This window comes from Cetorhinus maximus, chromosome 23 (assembly GCF_964194155.1).
Source record: "Cetorhinus maximus chromosome 23, sCetMax3.hap1.1, whole genome shotgun sequence".
Taxonomy (NCBI): Eukaryota; Metazoa; Chordata; class Chondrichthyes; order Lamniformes; family Cetorhinidae; genus Cetorhinus; species Cetorhinus maximus.
Window position 1 is genome coordinate 5,367,020 of NC_135901.1, and position 21,418 is coordinate 5,388,437.

Below are 21,418 nucleotides of genomic sequence, written 5' to 3' on the forward strand. Positions count from 1 at the left end.
ATAAACTGAGACAGACTCTTGTACAGTAATCACGGACGGAACTAACATAACCTGAGACAGGGCCTGGTGCACTATTCACTGACACAGGGCCCAGACAAATATAACTGGGACAGGGGCTTGGGCAGTGATTACTGCTGCAGGGGCTAAATTAATATAAACTTTGATAGGTCCTAGTGCAGTGATTACTGATACAGGGTCTAGACTGATTTAAAAAAAACTGAGACAGGGCATAGTGCAGTGATCGCTGATACAGGGTCCAGATTAATATAAACTGAGACAGGGCCTAGATAAATATAAACCAGGACAAGGGCTAGTGCAGTGATTAATGATACAGGATCATGATCAATATAAACTGAGACAGTGTCCTTTGCAGTGATTACTGATACAAGGTCTAGATCAATATCAATGGAGATAGGGCCTAGTGCAGTGATTACTGATAGAGGCTCTGGACTAATATAAACTGAGAAGGACCTAGTGCAGAGATTACTGATACAGGGTCTTGATTGATATAAATTGAGGCAGGGCATTGTGCAGTGATGACAAATGCAGGCTCTATGTTAATATAAACTGTAACAGGGTCTCGTTCAGTGATTACTGATACAGGGTCTATTTGATATAAACTGAGGGAAGGCATATTGCAGTGATACAGAGCCTAGATCAATATATATGGAGACAGTGTTCATTGCAGTGATTACTGATGCAGGGTCTTGATTAATAAAAGCGGAGTCACTGCTAAGTGCAGTGATAACAGATACAGGGTCTAGGTTGATATAAACTGAGGCAGACCATAATCAGTGATTACTGATACTGGATCCAGATAAATATAAACTGAGACAGGCTCTAGTGCAGAAAGAACTGATGCAAAGTCTAGATCAATAGAAACTGATGCAGGGTCTAATGCAGTGATGATTGATACAGGGTGTAGATTACTGATAGAGGCTCTGGACTAATATAAACTGAGACAGGGCCTATTGCAGTGATTACAGATACAGGGTCGAGATTGATAAAAACTGAGGCAGGGCATAGTGCAGGGATTACTGACACATGGTCTCAATCAATATTAACTCAGACAATGTCCAGTGCAGTGATTACTGACACAGAGCCTAGGTTAATATAAACTGAGGCAGGGTCTAGTGCAGTGATAACTGATACAGTGTCCAGATCAATATAAACTGAGATAGGTCCAAGTGCAGCGATTACTGATACAGGGCCTGGATTAATATAAACTGAGACAGGGTCCAGTGCAGTCATTACTGATACAGGATCTAAATTAATATAAACTGAGACAGGGTCTAGTCCAGTGTTTACTGATACAGGGTCTCAATCAATATAAACTCAGACAATGCCAAGTGCACTAATTACTGATACAGGATCTAGATTTATAAAAACTGAGGTATGCTCTCGTGCAGTGATTACGGGCACAGGATCTAACTTAATATAAACTGAGGCAGGTTCTTGTGCAGTAATTACTGATACAGGGTCTCAAACAATATAAACTCAGACAATGTCCAATGCAGTGATTACTGATACAGGGCCGAGATAAATATAAATTGAGGCAGGGCCTACTGCAGTGATTACTGATACAGGGTCTAGGTTAATAGAAACTGAGAGAGGGCCAAGTGCAGTGATTATAGATTCAGGTTGCAGATTCTTATAACCAGAACAGGCATGAGTGCAGAGATTACTGAAACAGGGCCTTGATTAAAATAAACTGAGACAGGCTCTTGTAAAGTAATTACTGATACAGGGTCTGAACTAACATAAACTGAGACAGGGCCTGGTGCAGTGTTCATTGATATAGGGCCTAGATAAATAGAACTGGGATAGGGGCTCGGGCAGTGATTACTGATACAGGGTCTAGGTTAATATATATTGAGACAGATCTCGTGCAGTGATAACTGAAACAGGGTCTAGATTCATAAAAAAAGCTGAGGCAGGGCATAGTGCAGGGATTACTGATACCGGGCCGAGATTAATATAAACTCAGAGAGGCTCAAGTGCTGTGATTACTGATATAGGGTCCAAATTGATATAAAATGACATAGGGTCTAGTGCAGTGATTACTGATACAGGGCCCAGATTAATTGAAACTGAGAAACAGTCCAGTGCAGTGCTTTTAGGTTCAGGGTGAAAATTATTATTACCAGAACAGGGTCAAGTGCAGTGATTACTGAAACAGGGTCTTGATTAATATAAACTGAGACAGGCTCTTGTGCAGTAATTACTGATACAGGGTCTGAACCAACATAAAATGTGACAGGCCCTGGTGAAGTGTTCACTGATACAGGGACAAGATAAATATAACTGGGACAGGAGCTCTTGCATTGATGACTGCTGCAGGGGCTAAATTAATATAAACTGAGACTGGATCTAGTTCAGTGATTACTGATAGAGGGACTAGGCTAATATAAAGTGAGACAGAGTCTAGAGCAGGGATAACAGATGTGGGACCAAGATCAATATAAACTGAGACAGGGTCTAGATCAATATCAACTGAGACAGTTTCTACTGCAGTGAATACTGATACAGGGTCTTGATTAATCAAAACTGAGACAGGGCCTAGTGCAGCAATTAATGTTACAGGGGCTAGATTAATATAAACTGAGAGAGCCTCAAATACAGAGATTACAGATACAGGGTCTAGATTAATATAATCTGAGACAGGTCTAGTGTAGAGATGACCGATACATGGTCTAGCTCAATATAAATTGAGGCAGTGTCCAGTGCAGTGCTTACTGACACGGGGTCTTGATTGATAGCAAATGCGGCAGAGAACAATGCAGTGATTACTGATGCAGGCTCTAAATTAATTTAAACTGAGACAAGGTCTAGTATGGTGATTACTGATACCGGGTCTAGATTGATAAAAACTGAGGCAGGGCAGAATATAATTCTAAAATTGGCTTTGTTGTAGGAGACAGAGGATGATGACAGAAGGATGCTTTAGTTACTGGAAGCCAGTGTCCAGTGGCATAGCACAGGGATCTGTGCTGGGTCCCCTATTATTTGTCATTTATATAAACGACATAGATGACTAGATTAATAGAAACTGAGACAGGTTCTAGTGCAGTGTTTACTGATACATGGTCCTGATCAATATAAACTCAGACAATGTCCAGTGCAGTCATTACTAATACAGGGTCTAGATTAATAGAATCTGAGACAGGGTCCAGTGCAGTGAAAACTGATGCAGGGTCTATATTAATATAAACTCAGACAATGTCCAGTGCAGAGGTTATTGATACAGGGCCGAGACAAATATAAACTGAGACTGGGCCTACTGCAGTGATTGCTGATACAGGGTCTGGATCAATATAAACTGAGACAGTGTCCAGTGCAGTGATTACCGATACAGGGTCTAGATTAATATAAACTGAGACAGAGCCTAGTGTGATGATTACTGATACAGGGTCTTGACGTTAAAAACAGAGGCAGGGCATAGTGCAGTGATTACTGATACAGGGTCTAGATTAATGTAAACTGAGACAGAGCCTAGCGCAGTGATTACTGATACATGGCTTAAATTAATATGAATTGAGGCAGGGCCTAGTGCAGCGATCACTGATGTAGGGCCTAGGTTAATATGAACCGAGGCAGGCCATATTGCAGTGATGACTGAACAAGTCTCTAGGCTAATATAAACTGAGACAGGGCCTAGTGCAGTGATTACTGATACATGGTCTAGATCAATATAAACCGAGGCAGTGTCCAGTCGAGTGATTACTGATACAGGGTCTTGATTAATATAAACTGAGACGGGGTCTAGTGCAGTGATTATTGATACAGGCTCTAATTGACAGACACTTAGACAGGGCATTGTGCAGTGATTACTGATAAATGGTCTAGATAAATATAAACTGGGGCAGGGGCTAGTGCAGTGATTACTGTTACAGTGTCTGGACTAAAATAAGCGGAGGCATTCTCTAGTTCTGTCATTACTGATACAGGTTCTGGTCTCATTTAAACTGAGATAAGGTCTAGTGCAGTGATTACTGCCATAGGGTTTAGATTGATATAAACTGATGGTGGGTCTAGTGCAGTGATAACTGGCACAGTGTCCAGATCAATATAAACAGAGACAGGGGCTAGTGCAGTGATTACTGATACACGGTCGACATAAATATATACTGGGATAGGGGCCAGTGAAGTGATTACTGATACAGGGTCTGGACTCATATGAATGGAGACAGTGTCCAGCGAAGTTATTACTGATACAGGACCTGGATTAATGTAAACTGAGGCAGACCATAGTGCAGTGATTACTGATGCAGGGCCGACATAAATAAAAACGAGGACAGCAGCTAGTGCAGTGATTACTGATACGGGGTCTAGATCAATATAAAGTGAGGGTGTCCATTGCACTGATTGTTATACAGGGTTTGATTTATATAAAATGAGACAGGCTATAATGCCAGGATTACTGATACAGGGTCTGGATTTATAAAAACAGCGGCATGCTCTAGTGCAGTGATTACAGACACAGGATCTAACTTAATATAAACTGAGACAGGTTCATGTGCAGTAATTACTAATACAGGGTCTCAATCAATATAAACTCAGACAATGTCCAATGCAGTGATTACTGATACAGGGCTGAGATAAATATAAATTAAGGTAGGGCCTACTGCAGTGATTACTGATACAGGGTCTAGGTTAATAGAAACTGAGAGAGGGCCAAGTGCAGTGATTATAGATTCAGGGTGCAGATTATTATTACCAGAACAGGGCCAAGTGCAGTGATTACTGAAACAGGGTCTTGATTAATATAAACTGAGACAGGCTCTTGTACGGTAATTACTGATACACGGTCTGAACTAACATAAACTGAGACAGGGCCTGGTGCAGTGTTCATTGATATAGGGCCTAGATAAATATAACTGGGACGAGGCTCGGGCAGTGATTACTGCTACAGGGTCTAGATTGACAAAAAAAAACCTGAGGCAGGACATAGTGCAGGGATTACTGATACCGGGTCGAGATTAATATAAACGGAGAGAGGCTCAAGTGCAGTGATTACTGATATAGGGTCCAAATTGATATAAAATGACATAGGGTCTAGTGCAGTGATTACTGACACAGGGTCTAGATTGATATAAATGGAGACAAGACCTGGTGCCGTGATTTGTGTTACAGGGTTGGATGCATATAAAATGAGACAGGGTCTAGTGCAGTGATTACTGATACAGGCTTTAGATTAATATAAACCGAGAAACAGTCCAGTGCAGTGCTTTTAGGTTCAGGGTGCAAATTATTATTACCAGAACAGGATCAAGTGGAGTGATTACTGAAATGGGGTCTTGATTAATATAAAGTGAGACAGGCTCTTGTGCGGTAATTGCTGATACAGGGTCTGAACCAACATAAACTGAGACAGGGCCTGGTGAAATGTTCACTGGTACAGGGCCTAGATAAATACAACTGGGACAGGAGCTCTTGCATTGGTGACTGCTGCAGGGACTAAATTAATATAAACTGAGACTAGATCTAGTGCAGTGATTACTGATAAAGGGACTAGGCTAATATAAAGTGAGACAGAGTTTAGTGCAGAGATAACTGATGTGGGGTCAAGATCAATATAAACTGAGACAGGGTCTGTTTCAATGGTTACTGATACAGGGTCTAGATCAAAGTCAACTGAGACAATGTCCATTGCAGTGATTACTGATCCAGGGTCTTGATTGATAAAAACTGAGACAGGGCCTAGTGCAGTAATTAATGCTACAGGGTCTAGATTAATATAAACTGAGAGAGCCTCAAGTACAGGGGTTACAGATACAGGGTCTAGATTATTATATTCTGAGACAGATCTAGTGCGGAGACTACTGATACATGGTCTAGCTCAATATAAACTGCGGCAGGGCACAGTGCAGTGATTACTGATGCAGGCTCTAAAATTATGTAAGCAAGACAAGGTCTAGTACGGTGATTACTTATACAGGGTCTAGATTGATAAAAACTGAGACAGGGCAGAATATAACCCTAAAATTGGCTTAGTTGTAGGAGACAGAGGGTGATGACAGAAGGACGCTTTAGTTACTGGAAGCCAGTGTCCAGTGGCGTACCAAAGGGATCTGTGCTGCGTCCCCCATTATTTGTTATTTATATAAACGATATAGATGACTACATGTGGGGCAGGATTAGTAAGTTTGCGGATGACACAAAGATTGGCTGGTTGGTTAACAGTGATGTTGAGTGTTTTGGGCTACAGGAAGATATAGATGGAATGGTCAAATGGGCAGATAAGTGGCAGATGGAACTTAGCACTGAAAAGTGCGAGGTGATACACTTTGGAAGGAGTAATTTGACTAGGAAGTATTCAATGAATGGGATGACACTAGGAATTTCTGAGGAACAAAGGGACCTTGGTGTGTGTGTCCATTGATCTCTGAAGGTGAAGTGGCATGATAGTGGGGTGGTGAAAAAGGCATATGGGACACTTGCCTTTATCAATCGAGGCATAGGTTACAAAAGTAGGGAGGCCATGTTGGAGTTGTATAGAACCTTGGTGAGGTCACAGCTGGAGTACTGTATGCAGTTTTCGTCAACACATTATAGGAAGGATGTGATGTACTGGAGAGGGTGCAGAGGAGATTCACCAGGATGTTGTCTGGTATGAAACATTTAAGTTATGAAGAGAGGTTGGATAGACTTGGGTTGTTTTCATTGGAGCAGAGAAGACTGATGGGAGACCTGATCGAGGTGTACAAGATTATGAGGGGCGTGGACAGGGTGGATAGGGAGCAGCTGTTCCCCTTAGTTGAAGCGTCAGTCACGAAGGGACATAAGTTCAAGGTGAGGGGCAGGAGGTTTAGGGGGCTTTTGAGGAAAAACTTTTTTACCCAGAGGGTGGTGACGGTCTGGAATGCGCTGCCTGGAAGGGTGGTGGAGGTGGGTTGCCTTACATCTTTTAAAAAGTACCTGGATGAGCACTTGGCACGTCATAACATTCAAGGCTATGGGCCAAGTGCTGGTAAATGGGATTAGGTAGGTAGGTCAGGTGATTCTCACGTGTCGGTGCAGGCTCGATGGGCCGAAGCGCCTCTTCTGCACTGTGTGATTCTGTGATAATATAAACTGATTACTGATACAGGTCTAGATCAATGTCAAGTGAGACAGCGTCTAGTGCAGTGATTACTGGCACAGAATTTAGATTAATATAAACTGTGACAGGGCCTAGTGCAGTGATTACTGACACAGGGACGAGATTATTATAAACTAAGACAGGGGCTAATGCAGTAATTAATGGTACAGGATCAGGATCAACATAAACTGAGACAGCGTCCTTTCCAATGATTACTGATAGAGGGTCTGGACTAATATAAACTGAATCAGGGCCTAGAGCAGTCATTACTAATACAGGGTCAAGATTAATAGAAACTGAGACAGGGTCCAGTGCAGTGTTTACTGATACATGGTCCTGATCAATATAAGCTCAGACAATGTCCAGTGCAGTCTTTACCAATACAGGGTCGTGATTAATAGAAACTGAGACAGGGCCTAGTGCAGTGATTACTGATACAAGGTCAGGATTAATAAAAACTGAGACAGGCCTAGTGCAGAGATGACTGACACAGGGTCTAGATTAATGTAAACTGAGACAGGGTCTACTGCAGTGATTAATGATACAGGGTCTAAATTAATATAAACTGAGACAGTGTGTAGTGCAGTGATTCCTGATATATGGTCTGGACTAGAATAAACTGAGACAGGGCCAAGTACAAGAATTACTTCATCATTGACGCTCATATCCCAAGAACAAATTAGAATACTGGAAAATACTGCGGATTCGGGAAATCTAAAGCAGAGCAAAAAATAACCACTCAACAGGTCAGTGGGCATCAATAGAGAGAGAAACAGGTCAAACATTCAGGCCGATGACAGGTGCAAAATCTCCCTTGGCACCAATCTATAGAGCAGGACTGTTCTCCCCACTATCCTAGACCTGTATTCATTCTTCAACTAAAATCACATCTTATCTCGTCATTTTTCGCAGCTCTATTCATGGGAGCTTGCTGTGCACAAATCACCGGATGGATTTCCAACATTACAGCAGTGACTAAACTTCAACAAATGTACATCAATGAATTTCAAGGGCTTTAGGACGTCCTGGGGTCATAAGCAGCGTTCTATAAATGCAAATTCTTCCTAAATGTTAACATTTTAAAATGCTAGTTGTGATATGTTGAAAACTCTGAGATTAATATGATTATAGGTCGCTCCTCTGGCTGCTGTTTTAAATTGTCCATTTTTAATCGGTTAAATCTTCCAACAAACTGACATTCAGTGTAATCCCAGCCTGTTCAAATATTCATCATTGATTGTGACAGTAGAACTTTCAGAATTGAATTATTAATTTAAATGTATTTTTAATTATTTGAAATAAATAACATCTGTTCTAATGGACGTTGAAAAAGTTTCTATTAATTTTGTACCAACTGTCAATATTCTTAAAATAAACCCTTGTTTTGAGTTGAAACCAATCAATAAGTGTCTCTGTTTATCTGGTTTTGCTGCCATGAACACTTCATTGAAATCAGTGAGGCGTTTATGTAAATAAACACAGAAATAGAAGTCCCAGATTAGATTTTGGAGACACAAAAACACAACAAATATTTCCCCACCAACACAGCACAGAAATAGAGTCAAACATGCAAATACATCAACCGATTTCAGTAGCAATTGTTTTTTGGGCATTTTTAAAATCAGTTATATGAGAATTATGTCAGGATGATATCTATGTTCCGAATTAAGAAAGATTCCCACTTATCATGAAATATAATGACACGGCAAATGTGTTTGTAAAGATTTCCTGTACCCTCTCTCTCTCTCTGTCTCTTTCTCCTCTCTGGTTCTGTGTCTTGTCTCTCCACCATGGGTCACTGTCTTTACTCCACAACATGAAGTCAATGCCTAGCCAATGTATTCTCTCAGCCCGATTCATGCACTTCAATCTAACTGGATCTAATGAAATGGATTGGAATCTGTAGAGGGAACTTTACTCTAAATCTGTTTTGAACATTCACTGACCTGAGAGTGCTTGATGGGAAACTGCAGGTGAAACTTTACTCTGTACCTAACCTGTGTTGCAGCCAGTAGCGAGGATTTGGTGTGGCTGTGCTGAAGGATCTTTCCCTGTATCTAACCCCTGCTGTCCCTGCCTTTGGAGTGTCTGATGGGACAGTGTAGAGGGAGCTTTACTTTGCACCTAACCTGCACTGTGACTGCCCTGGGACTGTTTGATACGACTGTGTAGAGGGAGATTTACTCTGTATCTAAATTGTGGTATACCTGGCCTGGGAGTAATTGATAGGGCAGTTTAGAGGGAGCTTTACTCCGCATCTAAACCATGCTGTATTTGACATGGCTGTGTTCGATGAGACAGTGTAAAGGGAGATTTGCCCCGTATCTAAGCCCTGGGAATGCCTGATGTGACAGTGCAGAGGCAGCTTTCCTCTTAACCTGCCCCCAGTGTCGAGCTTCCTGGGAAATGTCTGATGAAGAGTGCAGAGGAAACTTTACACTGCATAGAACCCTTACCCTCCATGCCTTAACTGTGTTTGAGCTGACAATGTAGAGGAAGTTTTACCCTGTATCTGAATGGTGTTGTACCTGCCCTGGGAATGTTTGATGGCGATAGTGTAGAGGGAGATTCACCCTGAATCTAACCCGTGCTTTGCCTGCCTTGGGAGTTTTTCATGTGGCAATGTAGAGGGAACTTTACATTATTAATGTAGCCCCATGCTACACCTGTCCTGGGGCTGTTTGATGGAGCCTTGTCTATGCATTACACTAGACTGTGTCTAACCATATCTAACCCGTGCTGTATCTGCCCTGGGAGTGTTTCATGGTGACAGTGTCGAGGGAGTTTCCCTCTCTCTAACCTGTGCTGCATCTTCCCTAGGAGTGTTCAATGTGACAATGTAGAGGTAGCTTTAAATTCTGTGCCTAGCCCCATGCTGCACCTGTCCTGGGAGTGTTTGATGGGACAGTAGACCCTGTCTCGATATTGCGTTCGAACGTGACCCTGTCCCTGCTTATATTACACAGACCAGACCCTGTCTCTGTTTATATTACACTAGGCCCTGTCCCTGTTTATATTACACTCGACATGTCTCTGTTTAAAAACAAAAAGCTAAAAGCTACTGCGGATGCTGGAAATCCAAAACAATAACAGAATTACCTGGAAAAACTCAGCAGGTCTGGCAGCATCGGCGGAGAAGAAATCAGTTAACGTTTCGAGCCTTCACGGCCCTTCGGCAGAACTGAAGCATAGTTAGAAGAAGGGAGAAATATGAATTGGTTTAAGGTCGGGGGTGGGGGGGTTGCACTAGACGGTGTCTCTGTTTATATTTCACTAGACGGTATCTCTGTTTATATTGCACTAGGCCTTCTCCCTGTTTATATGACACTCAACATGACTCTTTTTTATATTCGACATGTCTCTGTTTATATTGCACTAGGCCCTGCCCTGGTTTATATTACACTAGACCCTGTTTCTGTTTATGTTACACTGATCCCTGTCTCGGTTTACATTACATTAGACCCTGTCTCTGTTTATATTATACTAGGCTCTGCCCCTGTTTGTATTACACTTGATATGTCACTGTTTATATTACACTCGGCATGTCTCTGTTAATATTATACTCGATATGTCTCTGTTTATTTTGCACTAGACACTGTCTCTGTTTATATTACATTCGATCTGGTCTCTGTTTATATTGCACTAGGCCCTGCCCCTGTTTATATTAAATTAGGCCCTGTATGTTTATAATACACTAGACCCTGTCTCTATTTATATTACACTGGACCCTGTTTCTGTTTATATTACTCTAGACCCTGTCTTTGCTTCTATTAGACAAGGCCCTGTTTCTGTTTATATTATAATTGACCTCTCTCTGTATATATTAATCTGTTTCTGTATTTCAGTAGACACTGTCTCAGTTCTGTGCTAGATCATATCTGTATTTAAATTACATTAGACCCTGCCTCAGTTATTACTGCACTGCACAAGTGCAATAATGTGGAAATTGGCTGGGGTGGAAATAGTGAAGATAAGGCAGCAAGATGATGGGAACAATTATCATGGGTGCCTATTTAGAAGTTATGACTTGTCCTCCCTGCATCCCAGATTTGTGTTCATGATCCGCAGACCTCTCTTATCTTGCGGCTGTTTAAATTAAACCATTTAACTCCTATTTCCAGGGTCTAGTGCAATGAAGTAAGGGAATATAATAATGTAATATAAACAGAGGACAATTACATAAATAACTGAGACAGGACCTAATGTACAGAAACAGAAACATGGACTAGAACAGTAGCAATGAGACAGGCCCAGTGTAATATGAACAGAGACCTGGTGGAGAGCAGCAATAACTGAGACAGGGTCCCGTGTTACAGAAACAGAAACATGGACTAGAGCAGTGACAATGACGCAGGCCCAGTATAATATGAACAGAGACATGGTGGAGAGCAGCAATACTGAAACAGGGTCTAGTATTACAGAAACTGAAACACAGACTAGAGCAGTAACAATGAGACAGGCTAGTGTAATATTAACAGAGACACGGTGCAGTGCACCAATATTGACACCGTATTGAAGTCCCACAGAACCAGATAAGATATGGGTGGAGATACCTCCTGGTGATTACCACCTATTTCCCTCCCTCAGCTGATGAATCTGTACTCCTTCATCTTTAGCACTGCGAGGAAGAAACACTGAGGGTACCAAGGGCAACGAATGTGCTGTGAATTTGCTAAATCAATTACCATTTGACAAGACCAAGAATGCCGGAGCTGGATGAGTCCTGAATTATGTATCTGACAGAATGGACCTGCCACAGATGGTAAGTGAGCCAACACGAGGGAAACCCTTACCTGATCTCCGGCCCACCACACTATCGATATAGGTGAGATTGACCCCTGCACTGTCCTTGTGGAAACCAAGGCTGGTATTCACACTGAGCACATTCTCCATTGTGTTGTGCGGCACTGCCGCTGTACTAAACGGGATACATTCAGAACAGGTCTAGCAGCTCAAAACTTAGCATCAACGAGACACTGTTGGTCATTAACAGCAGGATAGTTGCAGTCAATCACACCCTGTAATCTCATGGACCAGAATATCTCTCACTCAAACCTTAGTGTGCCTATCCACAGATTCTTGAAGGTAGTAGAGCAGGTAGATGAGGTGGTTAAGAAGGCATATGGGTTACTTGCCTTTATCAGCTGAGGCATAAAACACAAGAGCAGGGAGGTTATGCTGGAACTGTATAAAACATTGGTTAGGCCACAACTGGTGCACTGCGTGCAGTTCTGGTCACCACATTTCTAGGAAGTATGTGACTGCACTGGAGAGAGTGCAGAGGAGATCTACCAGGATGCTGTCTGGGCTGGAGGGTCTGAGCTATGAGGAAAGATTGGTTATGATAGGGTGGATAGGAAGGCATCTTTTCCATTAGTAGAGGAGTCAAAAACCAGAGAGCAGAGATTTTAGATAAGAGGTAGAAGGCTAAGAGGGGAGTTGAGGAGAATCTTTTTCACCCAGAGGGTGGTAGGAATTTGGAACTCACTGCCCGAAAGGGTTGTTGAGTCAGAAACTCTAATAACATTTAAGAAGGATTTAAATGTTCACTTCAGCTGCCATAGCCTCCAGGGCTATGGGCCAAGCGCGGGAAAATGGGATTAGTGTAGTCAGATCTTTGTTTACCGGGGCGGAAACGATGGGCCCGAAACTATTGGCCGAATGGCCTCCATCTGTGCTGTAAACGTCTATGAGTCTAACATCCAGCCTGGGAATAATGAGGAATGTAGGCCAGCAGGTCAGAAGCAAGACCAGGCATACCTGAAAATGATGAACCATAGCGTGAAGCTAGAACACTGTACGTAATGGACAACAGATCAGGTCTGTCCCCTTGCAGCTCAATCAGTCTACTCTCAATCATCAGTAAAGTGAATGAAGGTGTCGCCGACCTGCTCACCAAAGCTCAGATTGGATCCACCAGGGTCAGCCAGCATCAAACCTCATTGTAAACTTGGTCTGAACATGGACAAGAGAGCGAACTTCCAGCCATGATGTATGAGTGCTTCAGTACTTGATGTCAAAGTAGCTATTAACTGAGTGTGGCATCAGGTAGCCTTGGAAAGTGTCAGGTCAATGGGAATCAAGGGCAAGTCTCTCCACTGGCTGGAGTCACACCTAGCGCATCTGAAGATGTTGTGTTGTTGGAGGCCAATCATCTCAGCACCAGGACATCGTTCCAGGAGTCTGTCAGAGAAGTGTCCTTGGTCCAACCATCTTCAGCTGCTTCATCAGTGACCTTCCCTTCATCACTGGGTCAGGAGTGGGGATGTTCGCTCATATTTACATAGTGTTCAGTTCCATTTATGACCTCTCAGATAATGAAACCGTCCTTACTTATTGCATCTCGAACTTGTCAAGTTTGCACTGATAAGTTGCAAGTGATATAAGCGGCACACAAGTGCCAGGTAATGACCAACTCCAACAATAAAGAAACCAAACATCTCCACATGACGTTCAAAAGGCATTACCGTCGTTGAAACCCACCATCAACGTTGTGCAGGTGTCCTTGAACAGAAACTGAACTGGACCAGCCATATAAATACTATGGCTACAAGAGTAGGTCAGAGGCTGGGAATCCTGTGGTGAATAACTCAGCTCCGGATTCCCCCAAGCCTTTCCACCATCTGAAAATCTGCAAGTCAGATGCCTGTTGGAAATTATTTACTTTCCTTGACGAATGTAACTGCAGCAACTCTCAAGAACCTCCACACCAACCAGGGGAAATCAACCTCTTGATAGGCTCCTCATCCAGGAGTTAAACATTCACTCCCTTCGCCACCGACACACAGTGGCTGCAGTGTGTGTCATCCACAAGATGCACTGCAGCAACTCGCCAAGGCCTCTTCAACAACACCTTCCATACCTGTGACCTCCACCTTCCAGAATAACAAGGGCAACAAGCACATGGGAACACAATGCCCTGCATCCTCCTACACATACGACTCTATAGGTGGGAAATTGGTCCTTGGCGCAGGGAAAGAAGGGATATCTGAAATCTAATTCTGCTGACTGCACTGAAAATGAATATCAAGTGCTGCGTAGCATATACGGCCGATCCGAAACCGTCCTTTCAGATACCGATTTCTAGCCTAACGTCTTTATTTATAATATTATCTCTCCATCTGACAGAAACATGGAGTAATGCAGCTCTAATTTAAACAGAGGCATAGATAAAAGCAAAATTCTGCAAATGCTGGAAATCTGAAATAAAGGCAGAAAATGCTGGACAAACTCAGCAGGTTGGACAGCATCTGTGGAGAGAGAAACAGAGTTAAATGTTTCGAGTCCATATGACTCTTCTTCAGAAACATAGCCTAGTGCCGTAGTTACAATGACCACTATAATGTAGACATAGTCAAGATTTAATATAACATAAACAGAGACAGGGCCTAGTGTAATATAACAGAGAAAGAATGCAGTGCAATACAAACTGAGATGGCTTCCTGTGGAACATTAATGAGATAGGGTCTATTTTAATACAAACAGAGGCCTGATCCAGCACAATAGAAATAAAGTAGTTCCCAGGGAATTAATAATCGAACCAGGATCCTGTATAACATGGGAGGGACGATCGTGCAGTGGGAACTTCACTGGATCAGTAACCCAGAGATCCAGGCCTTTTCCAAGTGGATAGGGGTTTGAATCCCGTTATGGCAGCATGTGGAATCCAAATTCAATTAATAATTCTGGAATTGAAAGCTCATCTCAATAATGGTGACCATGAAACTATATTCGATTATATTAAACATCCATCTGGTTCACCGATGTCCTTTAGGGAAGGAAACCTACCGTCCTTACCCAGTCTGGCCTACATTTATTTCATTCGTTCATGAGAATGGGGGCGGCGCTGGCTAGGCCAGCATTTATTTCCCGCCCCTAATTGCCCCCTTGGGAACAGTGTGGCTTGTTAGGCTGGGTTTTTACGACAATGGTTTCATGGTCATCATTAGATTTTTCGATTCAAATTTCACCATCTGCCGTGGTGGGATTCAAACGCAGACCCCCAGCGATTTACTAGCCCAGTGAGAATACCAGCACATCAACACTTCCCATACATAAAACTCCAGACCCACAGCTTTGTGGAGCCCCATTCTCCAGTTATTTGTTTAATTGTCCACCACCATTTACGACTGGATGTGACAGGACTGCAGAGGTAAATCCGATCAGTTTGAATTGGGAACTTCCAGACTGTGTGATATAAATATTGGTGTTGACTGGTGCAGTATTAATTGAAACAGGGTACATTGAAATATAAAGAGAGACAGTGTTTGGTCTAACATAAAAATAGATGGAGTCCAATTTAAAAAGACAGAGACAGGGTCCAGTGCAGTATTAACTGAGACAATGCCTGCTTCATAGAATGTGTCCATCAAGATTTCACATCCATCTGCTGGCCCAACTTTGCAATTGCAGCTACAGTGAAAATGTCGCTGTCAAGTTCGATCTTTGACATTGTTGCATCAAGAATCCACTTCCCCAGATGTAGTCGTCCACATCGGCTTATGCGGGACGTGTCAAAATTTAACAAAATTCAACTAATTTCAGATGAACCTGGTTGATTAGCGCACGTTAAAGTCAGCACCAGAGTAAAGCGGCCCAATTCCTGGTGATATAACTTTGTTCATCTTGATTAAAGGGAGGGATGTTGACCAGGGAGCTGTATAGAGACGGCGGGAGCTTTAAGATCCACCTCAACAAACATAGTGTTGGGAAGAGTTTATTGGTTCATGATACCACCTCTTAGATAGCTAGGGTCATTTTCTTCAATAGTTAAGGCCTAGGGAGCCTCCCAGGAAGTCAAGGTGGCATCTTAAGTTGAAGCACAAGATGCCATTTTGGTCTGTGTGTGTGTGAGGGAGATTGGGAGGGAGAGAAAGAGCGAGAAGCATATCGCATTGTTTGCAAGTGAATTTCACGATGATCCTGGACAACCTTCCATCTATGAAAGGTCACAGACACACAATGGAAACAAACCCATTTCAGATGTGCTGATTGCTAAGGAGGCCAATTGTTGTGAGGCAGGCTCTGCCACAAGTGCTGCACATGAAGCTACAAAGTGTCGTTGTGGCTTGGTTGTTTTTCCCGGTGTTGGCCTCGATTTCCAAGCCGCTTTAGCCGCTGGTCATCGTGGTGATTCACGCCAACCCACAGGAGGTGTTGCCATTTTCCTCAGTTGTCAGTTAGTTACACTCAGTTGTGATAATCGATATTTAGAGCCTTCACTTCAAGCATCCTTGAAGCGGAGTTTTGGGTGTCCCACTGGTTGCCTGCCTCCAGCTCCCTCACCAAACAGAAAGTCCTTGTGTATGTGACCATCTTCCATCCTGCGAACGTTCCCAAGCCACCAAAACCGCTTCTGTTTGATGAGTTCTTTAGCCTTGGGAGCTCTGCCTTTGAGAGTATCACTGCATTCGTGACTTTATCCTGCCAGTGCATACCCATAATGCGCAGCAGGTATTGAAGATGGAAATTGTGGAGCTTCTTTACTTGATAACTGTAAGTCGCCCATGTTTCACAGCCATTCAACAAGGTGCTGAGAACACAGGCCTTATAAATCATCAGCTTGGTCCTAAGGGTCAGTTTGATGTTATTCCAGGGGCATTTCATGAATCAGGCAAAGGTGGAAGCTGCTTTCCCCATGCGGGTATCAAGTTGTTCATCAAGGAACAGGCTGCCTGTCACCTTGGAACCCAGGGAGCGGAATTTACTTCCATCTGTTTGTTATTTAGTGTGATCAATGACGGAAATGCAACACCTTTTCCCATGACCACTGTTTTCTCCATGCTTATAGTCAGGGAGAACAAGTTACAGGCATGGGAGAGTCAGTTCATCAGCCTTTGTGGATGAGTTTCCGGTTTGATGACAGAGTTATCAGCGTGGAGCAATTCTTTGATCAGGATTCAATTTGTTTATGTCTCCGCTTTCTGTCTTATAGATTGTGGATCTTGCAGTCTGATCGAGTGTGTAAGTCGACTCCTTCCATATCGACAGGGAAGACAAAGATCAGCTGCATGGAGAAGGTGCCCAACAGAGTGGGGGTTGGACACAGGCCTGTTTCACTCCATTCTTCACTCCGAATCTGTTGGAAGTGGAATCATCAATCTGTACAGCGCAGGGTATGTTGTCATGGAAGGAGTGGATGAGACTGGGGAGCTTTGGTGAACAGCCAATTCTCCCAAAAATCTTCTAGAGTCGTGCCCTGTTGACGGTGTTGAGCGTATGGAACAAATCATGTCCAGAGTATATCTTCTGACACAAACATCACACTGTGCTTCAGCCTGCAACCAGATGAAATCTTTAAAGCATGACCCGAGCAACGGCCTTCTCCGTGACTCTATGAGTGAGATATCCCTGTAGTTGTTGCAGTCTCACCTGTCGGCTTTGCTTTCAGATAGTGTGGTGATTTTTGCATCATTCACCTCCTGTGGAACGGATCTTATCTTTCAGCAGAGAAGAAGAAGGTCGTAAAGGCGAAGAAAGATAAATAATTATGAACACCAACCATTATCAATTCACGAAGGTAAATAATTATATTCAAGAATTATCATCAAAACACAAAGATAAATAATTATATTCACCAATTATCATCAATCCACAAAGATAAATAATTATATTCACCAATTACCATCAATTCACAAGACAAATAATTATAATCAGCAAATATCATCCATTCACAAAGATTAATAATTGTTTGAATCAAGCATTTTCAGCATTTGATTCCATACAAAATGAAATTGCGATTCATTTAATATCATTAACATTGATTGAGACCACACTGACCATTCTGTCAGCAAGGAATCACATCTGTCCCAGAATTCAGTGGGAAATGGAATTAAATCAGACCGAGGATAATGAGCAGCTACCCAGCAGCCTTTGCGCTTTATTGACAAGTAATCACCTCATCATCACACAGAAACTCCTGATATGTAACTGGAGTGTGTGAGGATTTGTAAAGCGATGGTATAAATAAAACTACCTGGACCTGACTGTAAGTTAATGCGGCTCTCCAGTGAGTAATGTCTGTTACCTTCACTAATTTGGGTGAGGATGTGTTGAATGTTTTGTTGTACATGCAAGGACCACATATTTCAAATATTACAATCCTCCATCCGAAACCGAATTATGTACCCGCTTTCTGTCTGAAAGATGATGATTCACCATCAGCAGGGAAGAATCATCAGTACCGCAGGGACATCACCAGTCTTCGCTTGTGACGTTCAGCTCGTTAGACTGGGGATGGAAAACATCCAGAAAATCTGGAGGGACTGAAGGTATTAGACTGACACAAATGAAATACTAAACCTGCTTCAAGACATAAAGTAGTCATGCACCAAGATGGGAAGGTGGAACAGCGTTTTTCAGGCCCGCCGATCGATACATCGGTCAACCCATTCATTGATTCCTTAATCAAGATAGCCAGACATCCAATTACCATTCATTCCTGCATCACTGCAGTCATCCCTACATTCTTTGGCAGACGGTTGTGTTGTATTAATGTCACTGGATAAGTAACAAAGACACGAATTCAAATCCCACCATGGCAGCTAGTGGAATGTAAATTCAATAATAAATCTGGTATTGAAAGCTGGTCCTGAGGAGGAAACCGTGAAACTACCAGCGATTGTGCAAAAAAAAACTCATCTGATTCACTAATGTCCTTCAGGAAAGGAAATCTGCCACTGTACCTAGTCTGGCCGACATGTGACTCCAGATCCGCAGCAACATGATGGACTCTAACTGCCCTCTGAAATGGCCGAGCAAGGCACTCAGTTCAAAGGCAATTAGGGACAGGCAACAAATGCTGGCCTTGCCAATGACTCCCACATCCCGTGAAGGAGTAAAGAGGCAAAAAAATCACACAAATGTATATGTTTGACTGTTATAAAATGTATCCTCTCTCTGAGTCCTCTCTAATAGTCTGTCTGTAATTCTTCCCATCCATCCAACCATCAGAATTTTATGATGTGTTGGAGAGATCCTCCAATGAGCTATTGTTGCTAACAGGGTGTCAGAGAAGCTGGATAACTTTTCTTCTCTGAGAGATGGGAACAGTTCACATAGGTTCACAACTTAAAAAAGAAAACTGACTCCAGTGTTGTTGCTGGGTAGATTTGTTATAAATAGGCCTTGTTGACAATGTTAAGAGTTTGAAGTTGGCTTGCCAGTACTGAGGAAACAGATCTTTGATTAGCTGCACAAACTCCCTGATGCTTCCTGTAAACAGCATCGGACATTCGAGCCTCCCTGACTGCAGCCGGCTGGCTTGCTGCCAAATACTGTGTGGGGCAGATTAGCCTGGATATGAATGAACAAAATGGTTTTAGCCATTCAAACAATAAATGTTTCTGTAGCACACGAAAGACACATTTTTGAATGGTATTTCATCTAAGGAAATATTTGAATGAATGCCGTGTTCACTGTGAGATTAAACTCGATCAGAAAATATTAAATTCACCACATGTTACTTAATTTATATTATTTCTAAGTAAAGGGCATTCCAGTTATTAAAGCCGATTTGTTAAGAACTTCATGGAGTGCGAGAGAGCGATGTTGATGGTCCCAATCCCTCAGTCTAATAAGCTGAGTTGAATGGCAAAAAATTAAAAGAAATTAAATTAAAAGAAAATCGTAGAATTGTCTTGAACCTGCAGGAATTCCTTGAATATTCTCCCAGTTGTGCACCTCATTTAGCCTGAGGGGTCTCTTACACCTCATTAGCATCGTGTACTGTACAGTTTAATTTGTGCTGATTTCGATTATTTAACAGTCCCTCTCATAGCTGCCAATGAGTGGAGAAATGACCAGTTCATGACCCGCTGGAAGATAAAACATTTATTCTTGTGATATTGTGTAATATGCCGCAAAGCTCTGATATCCTGTGTTCCCAATACCAGTGAATGGTAGACAGCGGGAGGCCAATAAAATTAGCTGCAATGATTTGGATGCTGAAGGATAACTTTTCTGATCTCCGTGTCTGTTCTGATTCATTAACTTCTTTGTCAACAGGTGATGTAAATTTTACGTTTCTCTGTAAACTTACTGTTGAATTATCAGGCAGGCGGGCTTCTTTTATCGCTAATTTTCACAGGGCTGTCTTCGGGTCAGGGGCAGATCGAGAAATGCAAGGAGAGGCATTGTATAATGTGAGGAGATTCTTCTTATCTTCGGTCCCAAATTATACAGCGATAGCCACCCTGGCTGTAAATAGAATCACTTTGTTCATCCCTTGCATTTAGTTACATAAATCAATAATAATTCCTATGACTGATGATGCTTAATTATTGTAATGAGACCCGGGGTTGCTGCAAAACAGACTGACCTTTATTCCCTGATAATGTAATTTATTTTTTTAGGTTCAACCCCTTGGGAAGTAATGTAGAAATAGATGGATTTAATTTACAATGGAATTAGATTTTTATTAACAGATGCTCAACTGTAATTTCACCATTAGAACCACTGGAGTCAGTACAATGAATCCATTCAGCCAAATATCCCGATACAGATAAAATGTCCACTTTTAACAATAACCTATTGTAAATATCTGAGTCCATTCTGTTGGGGGTGTGGAAGGTGGGGCGTGGATCCAGTCGCCGCCTCCACCAGGGAATCAACAGGCGGCGCCTGGAAACCCGCCCCCTTCTGCCGGCTATTTAAATGCCGCTCACTGGGACTGGAATCCAACAGTCCGGGAGCTGGTTTGTTCACTGAGTTCTGGACAGAACCATTTTCCCCAAGTGACCAGAAGAATGAGGTCGGCGATTTCTCTCAGTTTGTTGCTGACTTTCTTATCCCGTGAGTAGTTTTTATTGTCCAAGTCTCTCACTGTTACCGTCTCAGTGTTAATCTCTCTCTGGAATGTTACAGAGTCAGGAATCATTTCACCAGGATTAATCCTCGGGGTTTTTGATATATTTTTACAGGTGTCCAGTCGGATGTTGTGTTGACTCAGCCAGAGGCAGAGACCGGGCGTCCCGGAGGCTCCCTGAAACTGACCTGTAAAACCAGCGGCTTCGACCTTGGTAGTACCTGGATGTACTGGGTCCGACAGGTTCCCGGACAGGGGCTGGAATGGCTCCTTGAATACAAAAGTTCATCAAGCAACAACTACGCCCCAGGAATTAAGAATCGATTTACTGCGTCCAAAGACACTTCAAGGAACATCTTCTCCTTGGACATGACGAGCCTGAAGACTGAAGACACCGCCACCTATTACTGTGCAAGATACAGTGGGTCACAGTGCTGTGCACAGCGACATCCTCATACAAAAACCTCAGAGAAGGAGTTTGTTCAAATTAGTGATCACTATCACAGCAGGAACGTCAAAGAAAATGATATTTA